At 35.6% G+C, this 8,734-nt stretch overlaps 1 pseudogene; it reads right to left on the bottom strand.

Annotated features, from left to right (window-relative positions):
* Positions 1-965: 965 nt before the first annotated feature.
* LOC131918396 (large ribosomal subunit protein P2-like) lies at positions 966-1,292 on the bottom strand (annotated as a pseudogene).
* Between the last annotated feature and the right edge of the window lie 7,442 nt (positions 1,293-8,734).

The raw sequence follows: 8,734 nt of genomic DNA on the forward strand, positions 1-8,734 counted from the left end.
TATGCACGTATGAACTGCCAAAGTAGAAAAAAATTAAAAAGTTTATACGTCTTTTTTGCTAATATTAGTATTTATATAAGCATGTTGAAAAATTTGTGTAATTTTCTTCTTCTATAAATGCAGGGTTATACTTTAAATACACATAATGATAGCTGATGACTTCTAATCATGTATTTAAAATTGTATTTCAAGTGCATACACCAACTTAACATGAGGAATAAGGGATGAGCATTTAATTTGCACAAACATCTACTACTAGATGCCCTCTGAGAGCTGCAACATGTATCCTTTTTTGAGAAAAGCCCTTCTTCTACCTCTTGCCATGTTCCTAGCCTACCTTCTCAGTCATGAGTAGGATGATCCCTTACCAAAGCAGGTGCATTGTATTTTTTCAAGAGAACATGATGTGAAATTAAGAGTGAGACACATGGTACCATTAGGAACATTAATTAAAAGAAATCTCACCAACTTATTTTACCAAGGACCCAGGAGTCACATGACCTCTTATTTCTGAAATGTGTGTTCTGTGTCATGAGGCCCAGTGTCCTACAACATATTCCTTTAAAATATAAAAGCTAGCTTGGCATGGTCTACATACACACTACCACAGGAGCTGGGATGATGAGACAGAATGATTGGGTTTGAGGTCATCTTGGTTTATATAACTAGTTCCAAGCTAGCCTGAGCGACACAGGAAGACCTGCAATGCAGCTCAGTGATAGAGAACATTCCTAGCATGGGCAAGGCCCTGAATTCAACACCCAGTACTATAAATAAATATTCATTTCTTAAGTAAAATATATAAATCCTCAAGTATAGAGAATTCTTAATTTTTACTTCCATAAAAACGAGGAAATAATGCTCTCCCTTTCAGATCTTCTTCATTTATAATAAAGGAAGATTTTTGTTTTCTGTTTTTGTTTTCAAGATGCATAAAAAAGCTTTATTTGAAGGAGAGCTGGAATTTAATCTAACAAGCCAAATCCCATGTCATTATCTGATTCCTTGGACTCCTTCTCTTCTCCTCTGCTGCAGCTGGGGCAGAACCAGATGCAGGACCTGCAGAACCAGGGTGCAGCAGAAACAGACACAGCCCCACCAGCAGGCGCATTGGCAAGCTTGACAACACCTTAGGCAATAACAGTCTCATTTTCTTTTTCCATTCAGCTCACTGATGACCATGTTAAGCTAGTCATCATCCACCTCAATGCTCATGCTGTCTAAGATCTTCTTGATGTCTTGCTGCTGGAAGAGGCATTTCCCCCAATGGCGGCCAGCAGATAAGAGGCTATGTAAGTACACAGTGAACGTCAGCTGTCGCAGACAGGCCTCGTGTGTGTGATCTCAGTGGCATCCTAAAAGGCAAATTTTTAAAAAGAAAAAATAGTAACAGTCCTTCTAATCTTGCAGAATCAATGTATTTAGATAAAAAAAAAAATGAATAAATAGAAACACGTAAAATCTTAGAGTTTAAAAGAGCCGAGTTTCTCAATCTGCAAAATCACATAATTAAAACGACATTTTTGATAAGTAAGAAAGTATCAGCCCAATTAACAATGGATGCATGACACAGTAGTGACAAGTGGGATTTTTACATTAAGTTAAAATTCTTGTGACAGATTAATTAAATAGTGTCCAACACCACCTATTGATGTTGAAGCAAGAACTTCAATCTAGATACTGGAAGGTTAATCCTACCCTCTAAAACTGCTTTTTTAAAGCCTAAAATGTGCCACTTTTAACAGAAGTTATTTGTGTTAAAGAGTTATAACATAATAAGGTAGAAGTAGAATCCACTGACAGATAAGCACCTTTGGGACTATTCTAATTAAGATGACTATTTTTCTCTTTTTGAAAAAATTTTATTAAACATATTTTTGACAATTTCATGCATGTATGTAATGTATTCTGATTCTTATCCCTAACCTCTTTTATCTCTCTCCTATCCCATACCAATATGCTTCATCCTCACCAGTTACATTCATGTCCTTTTGTGACCCACTGAGTTTAACCAGGGCCATGTGTGTGACCATGTGTTTGTAACTAGACACTAGAATGTAGTTGGGCTCACTAACAGGGACACAACTGAAGACAACTCCAAGAATCTATCAGCAACCAATATTAAATATGCAGTGGGGTGGGGGAAGTGGGGCCCTGAGCTTCAAGTCTAAGCATGACAGATTGTTGATAAGGCCAGTTCCGATAACCACAACTGCTTTGAGTTTGTGATTACAATGATGATACCATGCTCAGGAAAAAAATGACATCTTGTGTCCCTTTCCCTACCTTCTATCTCCTACATTCTTTCTGCACTTTCTCCCATGATGTTACTCACTGTGAGCTTAGAGAGTGTGATAGACATATCTTGTTTAGAGCTGAGGACTCAACTATCACTTATTCTCAGCACCATGAATAGCCAAGAGTCTCTGCACCACCACTATGAAGAAAGTCTTCTCTGCTTAAGCTGAAAGTATTTAGATGGCAGTTTGGCACAATGTCGGGTTAAATAAGCAACAGCAAATTAGTTCCCACTCCTAGGACATACAGTTTCACCAGATATGTGTTTATGACAAGCTTTACAGTACCAGACTTGGGTTGTCTCTTATAGAACAGGCCTCATATCTTGCCTGGAAAGTTGGCCTTGTAGTTCATATGTTTCATAGTTAGGTTACACTGTTAATGCCTTTTAGCAGTCTCCTGGATACTGGCATTACAAGTGTGGGCCACTAAGTCATATACTTGAGGAACAAATTATTTTTCACTTTAGCTTGTATTCTACAGTGTGTGTGTGTGTGTGTGTGTGTGTGTGAGAGAGAGAGAGAGAGAGAGAGAGAGAGAGAGAGAGAGAGTACGTGTGTTGGTATATGTGTGTACACGTGTGAGATATACTTGCTTCTGCACACACATGTGAAGGTCAAAGGTGAATTTCAGGTTTCATCCTCTAGCACACTACTACCTTATTTTTTTTGAGACAGGTTTTCTCCTCGAATGCAAGTTTTTCATTTCCTCTAAACTGACTTCCAGTGGGCATCAGGAATTGCCTGTCTTTGCTGCCCTCACCCAGCACTGGGGTTACAAGTGTTCACCAACACATCTGGCTTTTATGTGGGTGCTAGAGATTGAAACTCATGTCTTCATGCTTGTGCAGCAGGCATTTTACCCATTTAGATAACTCCTGAGCCCTAGATTTTAACCTGTTTGTCTTACACCATCAACAATAGCTTTAAAAAAAGTATGTCTATAACTTTGCTTGGTTTGAACTTTCTCTCCAGAACTCATAAAAGAGTTTAATCCTCAAAGTTATTTGCTAATAGTACTGAGAAGTTGGAAACCTAATCCACCTATGATTTTTTTTTAGAGTGGATCCTAATGAGTTATTGGGACAGGAAAAGCGCCTCTGGTTGCATCTTAATGGCTTTATAAGAACAGGGAAATAGTCACACGTGCACTGTCTCTGCCACATGATCCAAAATTCTTCCATTTTCTGCCAGCAGAATGGTTATCATCAGAAGAATTACTTAGATCTCAACATCCAAAATCATGAGCCAAAATAAATTTCTATTTTACAAATAAAGTGCATTCCTTGGTTATTTCAGTACAATACAAATGGAACTACTATAGAAATCTTTCTCAAAATAAGTGCACTGACCTCACCAGCTAGGTGGTTCTGATAGCAGATTCACAGTGGACTGTATCTCTTTCTGAAGATAGCCATTTGAAACACAAGCTGAAAAGTTCTATCCGAGCAATTTCATTAACTTTAAAGGATCAAAAATACATTTAACAGATTACTCACATAATATTGTGAAATATTTATTTAACTATGCAAAAATGTGTTGTATCTGTTTAACTATGTAAAGATGTATTAATGTTTTACCTTGCCTGCCTAAGGCACTTGATTGGTCTAATAAAAAGCTGAATGGCCAACAGCAAGGGATGAGGTATAGGTGGAGACTTCTGGACAGGGAGAGTAGTAGGAGTTTAGGCAAAAGAGATGCCAGGAAGACACCAGGGGCCAGACAGACAGACATGGAGGCAGTAGGAAAGTAGGACATACAGAATGAAAGAAAGGTAAAAAGCCCCAAGGCAAAACATAGATGAACAGAAATAGAAACAGGTTAAATTAAGTTAAAAGAGCTAGTGGGACAAGCCTAAGCTAAGACCAAGTATTTGTAATTAATAATAAGTCTTAGTGTCTTTATTTTGGAGCTAGTTGGTAGCTCAAAAATTCTAATTACAACATGCTAACTAAGGTGGTAGGTAACAGCATGGAAATTTCCCATCTCTCTGTAAGTCACTGCTTCATAAAATTTAGTATTAGCCATTAAAAGAATTGTCATATATTTGAATTTACTTTTTCATGAGTTGAAATGTGTATAAGAAAGTTTTATTTGTTGAAAAGCATATAAAATATTTCAGTCTCATCATTGCTTACAAATATGTGTGCATGTGAAAAAATCCAATGTAATCCTTATACAGTCTTTAATATTCAGATATATTCAGTACGCCTATTATTATTGCATATATAACTATTATCTGTTCAAAATGATATAAAAATAAAAAATATGTAAATACTATGGTAACGCAGAATTTTAGGCTCAGTATAAAACTAAAATTACTACAAATAAAATTATTTTATGTCATTGTTTCAACCATCAAATCAAGACTTATGAACTATAACAGTATAAAACACCATCTATACATTTTAAAAACAATATGTTTTATTTCAAATAAGAGCCAATTTGCATTTGTGCCTCATAAATCATTTACATATAATATGTTATCATTTATTCAGCTTTAGCATAGATAACTGGTTAAAGAAAGTAAATAACTTCTTTTTAAGTCTAAATTCAATCTGAATGAATTCAAATTAATCTTTAATCTAAATTTAGCTTTTCTGGCTCCTTGTATTTGGAATTTAAGAAAAGAAGAGAATGACAAAGGCAAAAATGAAATAGTTCAGGCCTGACTTTCTAGTAGGTGACTTTTCTCTCAGCCAACTGTTGCTTGTTTTACAGTATTTTCAGAGTAACATTAGGTATCTAAGTATTTAATTGTGTATTGGTCATGTGCCTTTACTTAAAAGTTAAAGTAGGGAGATGATGCAAGAGTTTTCCATCATAGCTCATCTGAACAAACAATGGGCTCTTCAGTGGCGGTTTCTCTGTTTGGGTTTACTGTTAGCTTGAGTGTGCACAGAAGCCTTGCAGGGTCTAGATGTATTTTATCATCATCTTTCTTTACTCTATCCAAATGACATATATTTATATTATATTCTGAGCCAACAAAGCAACATGATTTAATGATTTTGACAGTAATAGTCAGTGACACTATTTGAGTGATTTAGAGAGATATAACTTTCTCTTGCAAAAATTACATCACCTAAAAATAATTATATGATATAGCAAAGGTATTTAAAAAGTGGCCTAGAAATATATTTCAACAAATCATTCTAGCTTTCAGAAAGGAAAGGAGTGGTTTAAAGATCATAAGTATTAAAAGAACAAAATGTCATAATCAGATGGAAATTCATTGAGGCTTGAGTATGGATAGAAAACCATCTGTATTTTAAGGACGATAATAATAATCCATCTATTCAGTTTTAGCTTTAAATATCTGAAATGGTTAATATGCACATAACACACACTAACATAATTCAGTCTAGTTGTAACCTTGCAGATATTACACACAAATATGTATGTTCATATTATTTGCATTATATATGCAAATATTTTGGACAAATACTAGGTTCACTCAATTATTTATCCTTCAAATGCCTACAGTTCTAAGTAGTTGTTCTGGTTACAGATTTTGCATCATGAATACACATACTATGACATTTGCCATGTTTATGTGCATGCATTTTGCATTGATTAAACAAATCACTTATTTCTCATATTATTTTTTTAAAAATTTAAATTGAGTAAAATTATCAAGCTCTCTTGAATTTTGTAACTATTTTCAGAACTAAATATTTTAAATATACAACTAAATTCAATATGAGAAAAATGAAGATGCTTGACATCATGAGCTCCCAGGACATGCAAATCCAAACCACAGTGAGATATAATCTCAGACTTGTCAGAATGCCTCCTTCCTAAAAGCAAAGAAATAGCAAAATGCTGGCAATAATGCAGAGGAAATAAAACTTTCTACACTTTTTATTTCAATTATTAGTGTTGCTGGGTATAAGGGCTATGCATGCTTGTGGTATATAAATGACAACTTTTGGAAGTCAGTTCTTTCCTTCCACTTTATTGAGGCAAAGTTGCTCTTGTTTATGTTGCCTGGCATGCTCCAGACTAGCTGGCTCTTGGGCTTCTTGGTGATTCTCCAGTCTCAGACTCCCATCTCATTGTAGGAGTACTGTGATTCCAGATCACTGACCACCACATCCAGCTTTTTACATGAGTTCTTTAAGGGAACCAAACTTGTCATCAGACATATACAAGTTATTTACTTAATGAGTCATCTCTTTGGTCCTAGAAAACAATTATGCACTAATGTTAGAAATATAATCTTTATAGCCATATGAAAAAGAATGATGAGGTTTCTTTAAAAAATTTAAAATATATCTACCATATGATTCACGTATCTGTCTTGTGGGGATATATCCAGAGAAACTCTGTACCCCTGTGTCTCTTGCCACCATTCACAATAGCTAAATATGAAAACCACAGAGGTGTACACTGGACAAGGAAAATGTGGCATATACACAGAACAGAATATTACTCAACACAGGAAAGAATGATGTCCTGTCACTTGTGAACAATAGAACTGTATTAGGTCAACTGAAATAAGACAGACACAGAGAGACAAATGATTCATTCTTGTTCATAGGTGACAACTAAACACACACACACACACACACACACACACACACACACACGCTTATCAAAGTAGGTGAGAATACGATAGTGATTTCTAAAGGCTATTGTCAAGGAGAGGAGAGACAGACCATTGACAGCATGTGCCAAAATACAGGGAGACAAGGAAATGAGTTATTGAACTGATATGGAAATGCTAATCACCCTGATTTCATCATCCTATTGTAATATTTAATAACTATAAATACTTACAATTATTATTTCCTGATAGAAGGCTGTGTTTTAAAACATAAAATAACATTGAAGTTTAAATAAACTTTTCCTTAGGAATACCCAAATATACAGAGGGGAAAATATGGTCCTAGAAAAGAGATTGCAAGTCCTTCTAGTGCTAGAAAATGCATTAGGAATGAGGAATTCCCAGGGATGCAGTCTCAGATGCCCACAAGTTCCAGGAAGACAGTAAGAGTTCCCATCCATATGGAAACTGTGCAGCCAGAGAGAGCAGCCCTGACTGAAAGGATTATTCCTACAAGAGTTAGGCAAGGCAACAGTCTCAATGTTGCAGAATCATTTTTTCAAAGGGGCTATGGGAGCATTAGAATAGTTTATAAAAGGATTTGTTTATTTATATTGGCAATCAATGGTTCTAACTGAATACTGTTTAGGGTAAATCTTGGCCTTTGTTTTCTAATCACAAATTTAGTCTTCAAATGATCATTTTTATCTTCCATATAATCACTCTTAAAATACTGTGTTCTATGAAACATTAAATTATTGCCATTATTTATCACAAAAAGAACATAAACCTGTGATGTATCTTTTTAAATTTGGCAGTTCAAACAATTCATAATCCTGAGTGTTGTGAAACATACCTATACTCCTATACTCCCTCATTGGCAAAGTAACTTGCCAGAAATAAATGACAATGTGGGTGGTGGGTCCAAGGCTCTTTCCATGTTTTCTCTTGTTATTTTTAGACCAGATTGGAAAGCCACCACATTCTCCTGGGAAACTTTTCTGTGAGGAATACATTTTTCCATTCCCTCTTGATATGAGTGTGGGTCATCAGTCTCAAAACGCATACCAAATTTTGAGTTAGAGAATATATTACTTTTGTGAAATAACTTCAAATGCTATTATAGCTCATGAAAATGGTGCTTCTGGTGGTGTCGATGGATGGAGCTTTTCTCTATTCTTCTCAGACTGGCTCATCAGAATTTCTTGGTTTGAAATTCACACGCTCATTGACTGGCTTGATTTACCATACTTGTGGCTATTCATGTGAGAAATGATGATGCAGCCACGTGGAAGCTCTAGAATGTCCTTTCCCCACCAGAATGGAAAACTAAAAACAATTTCCTCTGTCTAAGAAAGCTGAATCCATTAGTGTCACCATCAAAGACTTGAAAAATTAAATGTTTTGATTTATACTGCTTGCTCATTTACACTGCCTCATTGGCTTATACAGCTGGTAGACTGACCTCAGAGAACAAAACTTAAGCAGGTGGTGAGGGTGGTTACAGCTGTTTCTTCTGTTTTGGTTTCTTGCTGGGGGAATTCAACACAACTGGCACCTGGTACACAGCTTAGCTTTGAAAAATATCCTTTTTCTCTACACATTTTTAATGTGTGGTTAGACAGAAAGAGTTCATTCTCATGCGTAATGAACAAAAATATACGTGAATGTTCACTTCAGTGAACTATGTCAATTTTCTGCTCTCCTAATTTAGCCTGTGGAGATCATCATCCCATTGTTCCATAGAAAATTTGATCCATCATATGGAAGACATCATGTTAATTGGACCAAATAAACCAAATATGGTGCATATCTTTAGAAGACATGTCCATGTCATAAAATACAAATTCACCTGTGGAAATGAAGCTTTGCAACATGGTGTATCTAG

This window comes from Peromyscus eremicus, chromosome 8b (assembly GCF_949786415.1).
Source record: "Peromyscus eremicus chromosome 8b, PerEre_H2_v1, whole genome shotgun sequence".
In the NCBI taxonomy this organism is placed as follows: domain Eukaryota; kingdom Metazoa; phylum Chordata; class Mammalia; order Rodentia; family Cricetidae; genus Peromyscus; species Peromyscus eremicus.